At 37.0% G+C, this 14029-nt stretch overlaps 1 pseudogene across 1 annotated transcript; it reads right to left on the reverse strand.

Moving 5' to 3' along the window:
* Window positions 1–1347: 1347 nt before the first annotated feature.
* Window positions 1348–13100, reverse strand: LOC146948856 (ent-kaurene synthase-like 1; annotated as a pseudogene). Its single transcript, XR_015028064.1, has 10 exons — window positions 12820–13100; window positions 12504–12684; window positions 11767–11984; window positions 11636–11676; window positions 5731–5810; window positions 5418–5515; window positions 3480–3702; window positions 3089–3201; window positions 2278–2551; window positions 1348–2045 (listed from the first exon to the last, which is right to left on the reverse strand). The product of XR_015028064.1 is annotated as an ent-kaurene synthase-like 1 (transcript).
* Between the last annotated feature and the right edge of the window lie 929 nt (window positions 13101–14029).

Below are 14029 nucleotides of genomic sequence, written 5' to 3' on the forward strand. Positions count from 1 at the left end.
ATATTGAATTTTATTTTTTCCCTTTAGTATGGTAGACGACAGAGGGCTACCCATTTGTATAACTAATAAGGTAGAGTATGTGATTGAACTTCTAAGATTCATAGACAAAGTTGGAGCCTTGAGAAGACAATTTAGGAATCCCAATTCTTTTATGTTTCAATTACCTCTGAGAGAGTATGACCCCACTCTAATATCTCGTATGTTGGCCTACTGACTACCACTGTTGGACTGAAATACCTACACCCCTTTAGTGTTGTGTATAACCATAGGTGAATTCGCTGCAACTCAACAGCTAGATGGGCATATTGTCCCACAAACTCATCACTTAAATAGAACCCTTATCTTATAACGAAATGAGGACTTATCTTTTAAATCCAACAATTAAATAGAGGAGATTCAAATAATCCTAACCGCAGCTAACACTGTGCAATCAAAACAGGTTACTATCTCCCTACTCCTTTGCGCAATCAAATCAAACTTGCAAAACCCCTTTAATTTACTCGTTTTATTTAATTTAATTGTTTTTGTTTTATGTTCTATTAAGTAATGCTAGTTGCTAAGTTGAAATGACAATCCATGTGGAGATGATCTTATTTATCACATTATTACTTGTGAACGATTTGGTACACTTGTCGAAATTGTCCATCAAATAGCTTGGAATCTATGTAGTACTTTTAATCTGACTTTTTGTGTATGATTTATGCATTCAATATAATCTTTAGTTTAAATTCCTTCTCAATGCTTTGCTGACTATGTAGTGTTCCGCAATTAATCTTTTGATTTAGTCTGAGCCTAGTCAGCTTGACTATCTAAAGGACATGGTTTAAATTATGTATAGGTATTAGGTGTTATCATCCTAGAGATAGTGGGTAGGTCTATATTCATGTATAACTATCCGAGCTTATGTTATAGAAACAATCAACTATTTTGCCACTGATGTATCAAAGGTCAGTTGTTTCTCTGGAACTCGCGTCGTTAATCTTAGCAGGAGACGTATGCTGAGAAATAGGTGGAGTTATATCCAATGCATCAAAAGTATACAATCGATTAATATGCATGAAATATACGAGAAGTAGTTATTGAATTTCAATTCCAGAACAACTTTATCTATTATGTTTCTGTTTACTTTGATTCATGTCACTAAAACACGTTTATAAACATTTGTTAAAAAAAATATGTGTTACAAACATAAATCGAGCTAAGCACGGTATCTGTAAATTCGATATTTTATTTTCTCATAAGAACCGGCATACTTACTAGTATGCCAAGGAAAGAAGAAATCCTTTTTATGACAATAGATGTCACCTTTTATTTATACAACTTAAAATGAGCGTTTCTTTTCTGATGTATACAACTAAACTCATTAAAGTGAGGAATTTTTAGAATAATGTTATTGGAACACAAATGTTTTACACACATACAAACCCATGTTTAAAACTAATTAAGTACTACTTAATTAGGAACAGAATCCCACCATATCAGACCATGTATGCTTATTCATAAAGAGGAAACCTTAGAAACAGTAAAATTCATAGAACGAGAAATAACTCATCAAAATCTAAAACAAATGGATTGATTTCTATCAATGAAACCAACCACATAACATAAAAGAAGAGACTTCCATTTTATTTTATTTCTCTGACAAAAGCATTTGCAGTTCTGGCTTGTAACATCATTTACCAATTGAGATAGGAATCACATCCTAGAGCTTTTGATGAAGGGAGTTACTTAGAATCCCCCAACAATTCATTAAGAATAATTGGTTCTTTAATTACTGAATTAACAGTAGAGTGCATCTCTTGTGAAGAAAATTGATCAATCTTATTGTAAAATAGGTACGCCGCTCTCGTCATTTTCCAAAATACATCCTTGCAATCTCTTGGAACTAAGCTTCCCTTTTCCTGCAAAACTAATCTCAGGAGTTCCTTTCTGTTTTCCTCGATAACATCCTTCATTTTATCAATGGCGTCTTCATAAGTAACAGCTCCATTACCATGAATCATATGCAAAGCCAATGCATTCAGTTTCCCTTGCTCGTATTCTCGCTACAGAACAGCAGAGACCAAAATATTAGTCACTATGAAAGACTACAAACTAAACATAGAATTGCGAGGCTGGAATGGACTTTTTTTATAAAACAAAAATTGGGAAAGGGGAAATGGTTGTTAATCAAAGTTGCACTAATGACAATTTTACAACCATCTCTACGAGATTTAAACTCTGTCCCTTGAGGAGGTCAAACTCTTATCACCGAACCGACAAAAATGTAATTTATACCTTAAAACTTTTAATATCATTGAGAAGACGCCCACAAATGCACGCGGACTTTAAGAGATGATTCATTTCCTGATTTTCAGCAACATCATACGAAAGCTTAGGCCCAAGGAGATAGATTGCTGTAAGAATAATTGGTTCAAAGCCAAATGATACACATGCATTTTGCAAATAATCATCAATTGTTGGGATGGTCTTGGTTCTCGCCCACTCATCTTCTAGAAACATAGCCTTAATCGTATTTAACCACTGCAAAGAAAACAAAGTCAATCCATTATGTGTTCATGATACGATGAATATTTTCTTGTCATTGAAGGTAAGCTTCATACTAAAGTCTTGCTTGATTTGAGAAAACATATGCTCTTTTAATTTTAACGGTCAAATAAATTTTTATCCTTATTTAAGTCCCGGAAGAAATTCCTTCAAACTGTTGTCTCACATCTGTACATTGATATATGTGCAACCTTTAATAACGAGGTTTCAATTTATTGACGAAAAACATTTAGGAAACTTCTGTTTGAAAACAAAGCATGTCTCGACTTTTAGAAATAAAACAAAATTTGTTTGGTAATTTTGGTTATTGTTTGCACTACAAAGTATATCTAGTTGTCGATTTTAAAAAGAATTGAAAGAAAGATATACCTTTCAAGTTGTTTCATTTCTTCATTGTGTATTGATTGGCACATATTGAAGTCTTCTACTGCAAGCTTCAAACTTTCTTAGTTTGCAAGATTGCATGATCTGTTCCACACAAACAATCAAGATTTGACAAAAAAAAGAGACCAATGAAAAGAAAAGAAAAAAAAAGGCACACCTGTATGATGTTTTTAGAATCCTTGTTTCGTCTACAATGTAATGCTCCACTGCTCTCTTGCTTAATATACGCTCCAAACTTTTATGTTGTGGAAAAGTTAGAACATCATTGACCTATGGTACAGAAACATTCAATTTTTCAGGATGAATTGTAATACGGTATAGCGTATCCTGTATTGTCCATGACATATGGCGGAATATAATGGTAGACTAAAAATCTGTCATATAAACACACCATAGCGGCCTATGTCGGTCTGGTACAGCCATGGCAGAATCCCTTTACAAGTTTTCTATGGTTGCTGTCAAAAACTCCACCACGCCATGGCCGCCATTTACCAACACTAGTTGTATATACGGAGATTAAGTGAATGAAAGTTTGAGAAATAAACTACCTCATTATCAACATAAATACAAGTTTATCAGCATATAATTTGTAAGTGGAAGAATCTTGCTTCAGAAGATTTGTTGTCCATGATCTTTGATTAACCAAAACTGATTCATCGGGATGTATAATGAATTGTGAAGCCTTATGTAGCTCTAAAACAGCACTAACATCTTTCAAATACCCTTTCAAAGAATTGCCAAATTTATCTTCTGAATATTGATAAAATGGATCTTACCAGACTTATTTAATGAAGGATATGAGATCTTACCAGACTCTAACAGGTTAGACATCAGAGAGGAGGACCGAAACTATAACTATTATCGTCGGATTCAGGAGCACGAGGTGAAAGAAGCGTTGAAAAGGATGAGTAATGGCAAGGCAGTTGGGCCGGACAACATACCTATCGAAGTGTGGAAAAGTCTTGGCGATAGAGGAATTGGGTGGCTGACAAAACTTTTCAACGAGATTATGAGGACGAAGAAAATGCCGGACGAGTGGAGAAGAAGCACCTTAATTCCAATCTATAAGAACAAGGGGGATATACAAGATCGCGCGAATTATAGGGGAATTAAGCTAATGAGTCATACCATGAAGTTATGGGAAAGGGTAATTGAGCGAAGACTAAGAAAAGAGACTCACGTTACGGATAACCAATTTGGTTTTATGCCTGGGAGGTCGACTATGGAAGCGATCTACTTACTTCGACGCGTGATGGAGCGATATCGGACGGATAAAAAAGACTTGCACTTAGTTTTCATTGATTTGGAGAAGGCGTATGATAGAGTACCTAGAGAGATTTTGTGGAAAGCCCTGGAGAAGAAAGGGGTGAGGATTGCCTATATTAGAGCTATCCAGGATATGTATGAGGGGGCTTCGACTAGTGTGAGGACGCAGGATGGGGATACCGGAGATTTTCCCATAACAATAGGACTGCACCAAGGGTCAACCCTAAGTCCTTATCTTTTTACTTTAGTTTTGGATGTACTGACGGAACACATCCAAGAGTTAGCACCGAGATGTATGCTTTTTGCAGATGATGTAGTCTTGCTTGGTGAGTCGAGGGAGGAGTTAAACGGGAGGCTAGAGACTTGGAGGCAAGCCTTAGAAGCGTACGGTTTCCGCCTGAGTAGAAACAAGACGGAATATATGGAATGTAACTTCAGTAAAAGGAGAAGTGGGTCTACCTTAGAGGTGAAAGTTGGAGATCATATCATACCCCAAGTTACACGGTTTAGATATCTTGGGTCCATAGTACAAAATGACGGAGAAATAGAAGCTGATGTACATCATCGTATTCAAGCTGGGTGGTTGAAATGGAGAAGAGCCTCAGGTGTTTTGTGCGATAAGAAAGTACCACTTAAGCTGAAAGGAAAGTTCTATCGGACAACAGTCAGACCGGCAATGTTGTATGGTACGGAGTGTTGGGCGGTTAAGAGCCAACACGAGAGTAAAGTAAGCGTAGCGGAGATGAGGATGTTGCGTTGGATGAGTGGTAAGACTAGACATGATAGGATTAGGAATGACATCATTAGAGAGAGAGTGGGGGTAGCACCTATAGTAGAAAAGTTGGTAGAAAATAGGCTTAGATGGTTTGGACATGTAGAGAGAAGGCCCGTAGACGCCGTGGTAAGAAGAGTAGATCAAATGGAGGAGAGTCAGGTTAAAAGAGGTAGAGGAAGACCTAAGAAAACTATTAGAGAAACCATTAGAAAAGATTTAGAGGTCAATGAGTTGGATCCAAATATGGTCTTTGATAGAACATTATGGCGGCATTTGATCCATGTAGCCGACCCCACTTAGTGGGATAAGGCGTTGTTGTTGTTGTTGTTGTAATATTGATAAAATGGATCTGCAATCACAACATACAAATCAGATTCTTTGTTTTTTTTCCCTTCTAAATAAAAGAAATTCTAAACATGCACTTAAATGTTACAAATGATCCAACCTGAAGATACATCATAACCCTTGGAACGCAACATTCGAAATGCCATTGCACAAGTTGTTGGGTCTAGAAAAATATCTTCTTCTCCTTGTAGCCAATATCTGTTTTGTCACAAATTAAATATGTGGATAAATCCAATTGAAAGAAGTCCGAATCTCATATGAAACAATTGTAAAATGATCATTGGGGCCACCATTATTAATAATAATTTCTCATTCCTCAAATTTGTTTTTAATGTGACGAGAGATCCAATCGATGAAAATGAAAAGTTTACGTGCATGTACATATATTTGAGTGTCTAAAATGTCATTATTACCTGTATGTTTCAACCAATACACCTTGAATTTCCTCTTCAAAATGACGATCGATTCCCAAACTTTTAAGACTATCAATCATACAGAGACGTGTTGGAACAAAATGTGTTTAACAATGAACCTCAAAGAGTTTTGATGATAACAAGGTATTAAAAATTGTAAATTGGACTAGCTAATATTTGTTCAAGTGTACAGGACCACAGTTAAAAATTTACTTCGTTAATTGGTTCTGAATGAGCAAATAAAGAGCAAAAGAAAATGAAGCTTAGATGATTCTAAAGGCAATACGCTCCTGAAAGTAAAAGCGCTCCTGAAGTCAAGCTGCTCCTGAAGAATAGTGCTCCTGAAGACAAGAGGTCCAGAAGCCACATTATCAGAAGCTGCATCATAAGAAGCTGCATCATCAGAAGCTGCACCTGCAGAAGCTGCATCATCAGAAGCTGCCTCATCAGAAGTCATTTCACCAGAAGCTGAAGATCAACTGGATTTGCAAAAGATTCAAAGATTGAAGAATCTACATTGCAAAAGCTGTCTATTGGATTCGAAAACATAGCAGAAAACTAGTGGAACATTGCAACGGTCACTTCAAAGGTGTTTGAAGGCATGTGCTTGCAATTTTGGACGAAAGCGTTGACATTGTACCACTGTACGAACTGTACAACCACCTTGCAATTCTGAATAGTTGAATTAGTGGAAACGTTGGAAGTTACTTTTTAAAAGTAACTTCTGGCCCACTAACTTGGTAGTTACTCTGTGAACTTCTTACGTGGCCTGTATGTGTTGGTGTATAACTAAAAGGGCAATGATGATTTAATAGCTTTGAAAGTACTTTTCACGCGCCCCCAATTTTGTCATTAATGTTATGTTTGTTTGTCTCTTTTGAATTGCAAACGTTTTTACTCTTAAACACTTTTTCAATTCACACACTACTCACTCACAACAAACACATTTTGCTCTCAAACCTCTTGCGAAGTAAGCGCAAAAACCTTAGAACCCTATATTCTCTAAATCTTCTTCAATCATCATCAAATAGCATCATCAAGCTCAAAAGTTTCAGAATCTACGTCAAGCAAGCAAGGCGCATTAGGATCTGGGTCAGTCTACAAAGAAAAGACTATGGATATTCCATGGAAATCCGTAATTGTCCAAGTAGAATCGCCAGTGGACTTCGCTTCACTTAAGAAGTACGAAGTGGACATGGAAGGTTATGTAGAAACTCAGAAGCTGTCCAGATACTTCAAGATGCTTAATGGGCCAACTTATGTGAACTTGGTCAAAGATTTCTGGTTGAGAGCTGAAATCGTAAATGGAAAGCCTGTGAAGGTAGCAGGGAAACAAGATGGGTCGAAGAATAAAAAGATGGAGATAGAGCTGAATCCCACTTCCTTCAGTAGCCTTGAGATAAGGTCTGAAGTGATGGGTATTCCTGTAATCATCACAGAGGAGATTATCGCTAAAGCATGCAGAGTGGATGCAGAAGGAAGATTCCAAGAAATAGTAAAGGCGGAAGATATCCTTCTGAAAAGCTACTGCAACTTGCTCTTGGGTGGGAATTCAAAAGCCAAGACATCAGAGATGGAGATTCGCCACAGAATGTTGGTGAAGTTTTGCACTGATTGTTTCTTTCAGAGAGGAGGAGGATCTGATCAACCAAATTTCCAACAGAAACTAGCTATCTACTTCATGGCAATTCAGAACAAGATCAACTTCCCAAGATATGTCATGGATCATCTCTGTTGGGCAATCAATGAAGGCACTATCAAAGGAAGAAAGCAAGTACCCTATGGAAGATTATTGTCTGAAATCTTCCACCAAGGAGGAGTACTGAAGGTTCTAAAGAAATCAAGGGATGCATCTGACAAATGCTTCAAGGCCTCTACTGCTGAGAAGATTATCAGTAGCATGACCTTGCATTCCATGCATTATTTTAAGACAGCCCCTAAAGATGAAAAGTGGTTGGAAATGACTACAGCTGAATCTGAGATTATCAGGGACTTTCCTTCCATCATTAAGGAAAGCAATCCTGAGATCTTAGCTAAATCAGCAGCTGAGTATGTCTTGGAGGAAGAGGAAAGTCCTCAGGAGGAGGCTGCTCCTACTAAAGGAAAGAGGGCCAGAACCAGTACTGAGTCAGAAGCTGCTGTTGCTAAAACCAAAAAGCAAAAAGTTGCTAAGTATGAAGCTGAATCTGTTTCTGCCAAGGATAAAGGAAAGAGGCAGAAGGTTGGTGCTGCTTCTATTCCTCAGAAAAGAAGAAAGGGTAAGGCAGATCTGGTAATCACCGAAAAGCAGCTGGAGGAAGCTCTTGAAGAAATAGAAAAAGAAGAAGCAAAGCCTAAGCTGAAAAGAAAGAAGGCTCCACTTGACAAGAAAAGCTCCATGGTTCAAGTGACTCTAGCCATGAAGAGAATGGCTAAGGAACATTCTGATGACTTTTTAGCAAATAGGCGAGAAGTGAAAGCCATGAAAGAACTTGAAAGAGAACAGGAAGGAGAAAGAATACTAATCGTGGATGAAGCTGATGATGAAAATGTAGAGCAAGTTCAGAATCTTGGAACTTCAGAAGCAGTAGATAACTCAGTAATGTTATCTAAGGTACCTCAAGTTTCTCACACATCTTGTACCACATCCTCTATTCCTTCTGAAGACACTTCTTTTTTAGATCACCTAGAAAGTCATTATCTAGGTGAACTACCCCAATCTAGCTTTAACTCAACCTCAGAAAAAGCCTCTGAGACAACTCCAGAAGCATCCGCTGCATCACCATAAAAAGCCTTTTCACCCCCTCAATCTGCACCTACAACTTCATCACCCCCACAACAACAACCAATTGTTCCTGAACCATCTGTTCCTGAGCAACCAATTCCTCAAAAGACCGTTCCTGAACATATTGTTCCTGAACAACCAGTTACTCAACCCATTCCTGAACCTGCACCTGAAACTGCCGCTCCTGAACACATTGTTCCTGAGATAACCTCTGCTTCCATAACTCCTTCACCAGTACAAGTTATCAAGATCACTCATCATACTGGTGTATGTGATATGGACACAGACTCTGAGGATGATCAAGATGATCATGCCTCTGATATGGTAGTTGACCCCACTCCTGACCAACCATCAACTAGCCAATCGTTAACTACAAATGACCAATCATCATCAAACCTACCCATTGTACACTTAGCCCCTCCAAAACCCTCTAAACAACCTTCACCTCCCACCATTTACCTGGACTCTCAAGTACTACAAGATGTGTGGGAAGATATTGCTTCTGAAGTTCTCAGACTGATAGCGGGAAGAAATGACTTGGGTCATCAAGTTAGCTATCAGAAGCAATGGAGAAGGATCAAAGAAAGGGTCGTCAACCTGATTTCAGCTTTGCATGATTCCTGCATTGAGGCTCAAGAGCAAGCCAAGCAGAAGCTGGAAGATTGGTTGAATGGAATAGAAGAGAATACTAGAGATGTTGAAGTTCTTGGTACTTGGGTGAAGAATCCACTCAGTATGAGAGGTAAAGAACCTGATGAATTTCTGCCTAAGGAGCTGCATCTGATTATTCCTTCTGAGATCCTGGAGAAGATTGATGCACCTAACCTGGCTCTAGCTCAGGAGAACAAGGTGCTCAAAGAAGAAAATGACAGGCTTGAAACAGAGCTACTAGAGCAGAAGCTGAAGATATCAAAATTGGAAGCTGATATGCAAGAAGCCAAGATCAGAGAAGACAACTACAGAAAAGATATGGACAAGAAGTATGCTGATGTTCAAGAGCTTCTGAAGAAGATTTTAGAGAAATAAGCCAAACCCATAGTTGCACACTTTTAGCTTATTTTTTTTGTCTCTTTAGGCTTTTAATATTCTTTGATCATCTCTGCTTCTGATTTAGTTCTTTTCGCTTCTGATATTATAAGCTTCTGAATTCTTCCTGCTTCTGAAAATCTTTAACTGTGTATACCTTGTGTGTTATTATTTGCTTTGATAATAATGCTTGTTATGCTTGTTTATTTAATCTTTGAAGATGGTTAATATGCTTTAAAATAATTTGAATTATGCTCTGAACCTTTAATCTTATGTTTTTCTCATCTCTTCTTTTTGTTTATGTCTTTTTGCTAATGACAAAAGGGGGAGTATATGTGATAGTATTTAAAGGCTCTGAGCCCCATTAATAATATTTGATAATTTTGAAAAATTTCTATCTTTTTGTTTTACCTTAAAACGGTGTATCAAAAAGGGGGAGTATCAAATTTCAAATAAAAATTAATTGAACCATTCTTCTTATCTATAAGTCAATTCTTTCAATTTTTTTAAGCTCTGATATTATTGTGCGAAAAATGAATTTAATTAACCTGGGTAGAACTTACAAACCTCAGACTCTGAGCTTACAAACCTCAGACTGAGCTTACAAACCTCAGAAACCCCAAAGTCAACTCGTTAATTAGATTAACAACATTTGACCAATTTTAAATACTATTGTTTGTCATCATCAAAAAGGGGGAGATTGTTGGAACAAAATGTGTTTAACAATGAACCTCAAAGAGTTTTGATGATAACAAGGTATTAAAAATTGTAAATTGGACTAGCTAATATTTGTTCAAGTGTACAGGACCACAGTTAAAAAGTTACTTCATTAATTGGTTCTGAATGAGCAAATAAAGAGCAAAAGAAAATGAAGCTTAGATGATTCTGAAGGCAATACGCTCCTGAAAGTAAAAGCGCTCCTGAAGTCAAGCTGCTCCTGAAGAAATAGTGCTCCTGAAGAATAGTGCTTCTGAAGACAAGAGGTCCAGAAGCCACATTATCAGAAGCTGCATCATCAGAAGCTGCACCTGCAGAAGCTGCATCATCAGAAGCTGCCTCATCAGAAGTCATTTCACCAGAAGCTGAAGATCAACTGGATTTGCAAAAGATTCAAAGATTGAAGAATCTACATTGCAAAAGCTGTCTATTGGATTCGAAAACATAGCAGAAAACTAGTGGAACATTGCAACGGTCACTTCAAAGGTGTTTGAAGGCATGTGCTTGCAATTTTGGACGAAAGCGTTGACATTGTACCTCTGTACGAACTGTACAACCACCTTCTCCACTACTCTGTTTTGTGTCCACGCTACAAGACAAGAAAACAGCTTCAGAATACGGCTTCGCCTGCAAAGATGTTCCTTTGGATAAGGAATGGATTTCAAATTTGTTCTTCATAGGACAACAACCAAATCAGGAAAAATATCATTGGTGAAAGATCAAGCTTCAACAACGACTCTTTGGTGTGCTGGCAATTTCACAACGTCTCTTTCACACCTCTATATAAAGGAGTGAAGACCTAGAGATTTGGTAATGCTGAACGAAAGACTCACAACATTATTACAAGTGCCAAACCTCTGCTGAAATTGTTCTGCATTCACTTAGAATTTCTGTGTCTCAAAGTCATTTCTTAGAAATTCTTAAGTCCATTGAGTCTGTATCTGATTTGTATTGTGAGCACCTCTGATTGTATATCAAGTGTTCAACCTTAAACAATTTTCTGTGTAATTTTGTTTAGTTAGGAAGTCTCTCGCAGTTGTGCTTGAGCAGGAAGTCTCTTGATTGTGTTCTTGAGCAAAGGAAGTCTCTAGCTTGTGTGCTTGAGCAAAGGAAGTCTCTTGCTTGTGTGCTTGAGCAACTGTAATCAGATATTACTCTTAGTGAAATCTCCTTGGAAGTGCAAGGGGGACTGGACTACTTCCGGATTGTGGAAGGAACCAGTATAATTGTTTTGTGTCGTTCTTCTTCTCTCTCTCTGTTTTATTCCGCTGCATTTAGATGCTGATCATCACTTCAGAAGCTGTCTCACTTAGCTTCTGATCAGTGTGTTCAGTTTTTAGGAGAAACGAAGAATTTTTCAAAACACAATTCAACCCCCCTTCTTGTGTTTTTCTCACCTTCAAGACGGGCATATATATCCAGAGGATAAACCGTTGGAACTGAATTTTTGAAAAGAGAAAACATAAATTAATGCACAAAAAGGTTAGTAACTATGATAAATTTGGAGAAACATAAGTCTAAAAATTTACCTGCATTCCCAAACTTTTGTAATACTGATTTGAGGTAACTAAGACAGTCAGCATTGTTTAAGTGCTGAAAAACAGCTGCTGTTGTAGCAGGTGAATTAAAGAAAGATCCATTCTTTCTTTGATACTTCATTACTGTATTCAAGTTCAATGAGTTCAACATTCCTTCTGATACATATGCTAGATATGCTCTCCACCCTTCTGAGTTACTTTCAAAGCCTCTATATTAAATCAAATGCACCAGAAATAGGTCAGTTTGGTGATTTTCTATTATATATTTTAAACCTCTAACCCATTTGAGGTTGGCCTAGTGGTTGTCTTGGAATCTTGTAGTTTGCTCCTCTCAAGGTCTCAGGCTCGATTCCCCCTGGTGCCAATTTTGGTGAGCAAGTCCATAAATGGGGCCCCCGCATGTGGGAGGTGGGATTGGTCCCCTCAGATTAGTCAGTTATTGGATCGGATACCTAGTTTTTTTTAAAAAAAAAAAAATTAAACCTCTAATTCCTAGGCGAAAACGGGCTCCAGCAATCCGTCTAGGAGGTAAATCAAGTTTGAGCAACGATTGCTCCAGCAAAGATTCAAACTAGGGTACTCTCGATCGATTAGTCATTAACTAAACCTCATTAACAACTTGTAGTCAACCTCTTTGAAGAATTTAGGCTTAAAGAAAAATAAGATCTCTCTACTTTTAAAAGGAGAAAAACTTGAAACATATACTCTAGAGAAAATGAAAATACTACCTTTGCAGCTCTTTGTCCCGCTTTTGGATCATTGCTTCCACACTTGTAGCTCCAGTAGCAATGTTAATGCCCAAATTTTGTGCATATTCAATCAATGAAGGAAAAAGTATATCAAATCCTATGGGATGGTGTTGTTTGTCATCATTGATTGAAGTCAAGTTTGACTCAATAAATTTAAGTCCTGCAAAAGCGGACAAGAGAGTATATATTAAACAAAACACCGTAGCGAAAAGCAGACAGACGGACACGTTAGTTTTTGTATTTCTAAAAGCTTTTCTAACATCAAATGAAGATAAATGGGAGAAGATTAAAGTACCCTTATTCATCTTATCTTCACCAATACCCCATTGCTTTAATGCTAGGATACATGCTAAGGTAGACAAGAGAGCATCATTGGTCAACAATGGATGGCGATCGGGAAGACCCCAGGAGCCATCGACAAGTTGATTATCCAGTAACCAATTCAAGCACTGAGGGAAAAACGGGGCATGAAGCGACGTTGAAGAAGGAATCATTGCCACCAAGGCTGTATCATATGATGAAACTGAAAGTTCAACCTTGTTGAACATGTTCTTGATTCTTTCTTTACAGTCGTCAAAACACTACGTACAACAACAAAAATGATATATATCTTCTTTCCTTGCTAGTCCTCCAAGAAAGAAAAAATATTTATGTTTATGTTTATGAAAAAAACTTAAATATGCATGTCATACCAAAGCTGAAGTATTGTTCTTCTTCTTCTTCTCTAGTAGAGTTGATGTAAGCATAGAAGAATCTATATATGAGTAAAAAAAAAAAAAATTATACACAAATAACCAGGGCTGGCCCAACAGATTAGGAGGCCAAAAGCAAAAATTTTAATGTGGCCTTTAAAAATATTTTTTTTAAACAAAATATTTATATAAAATCAATTTTGTGGACACCAAAATTTGAATTCATGACCAAAAGTAATTGATGTCTTTTTAGTAAAATCAGTTAAGCTATGCAAATGTCTGTAATTTATCAGTCATATAACATACTTATAACGAAATTAATTTTTTAGAGGCCTTTTTTTTCACCCAAAATTTTGAGGCCTAAAGCCCTTGCTTGGGTTGCTTGGTCTTTAGGCCGGCCCTGCAAATAACGCTTAATAAAATATGAGTAAAAAATAAATGTTGAAAGAATATATATGTGTAAATATTGAAAGTTTAAGGTGTGCAGCGCAAATTCACACTCTTACTAATATGTGGACCCGCTCAAGCTACTAAAGCAAATATTGACGGCCTTTTTTTTTTTTTGTGTATGTTAACTTTTGATTTTTTTTTTTTAAGAAATGGTCTTGATAATCTGGAGTTCGACGGAGAGGTAAGTAAAACACAGTAAAATATTGTTTCACCTAAAAATTTTGATTAAATTCTATTGAGTTGAAGTTTGATTGTGAGTCGGGCGTTGATGGTAGTCGATCAATTGAAAGACCCAAAAAGATTTATGGGGCTAGGTTTTTAATTTCAATAATTTTTTTTTATATAAGGTTTTTCAAGAAAATT

Source organism: Medicago sativa, chromosome 2 (genome assembly GCF_051527215.1).
Source record: "Medicago sativa cultivar Bolivia chromosome 2, Bolivia_mono, whole genome shotgun sequence".
In the NCBI taxonomy this organism is placed as follows: domain Eukaryota; kingdom Viridiplantae; phylum Streptophyta; class Magnoliopsida; order Fabales; family Fabaceae; genus Medicago; species Medicago sativa.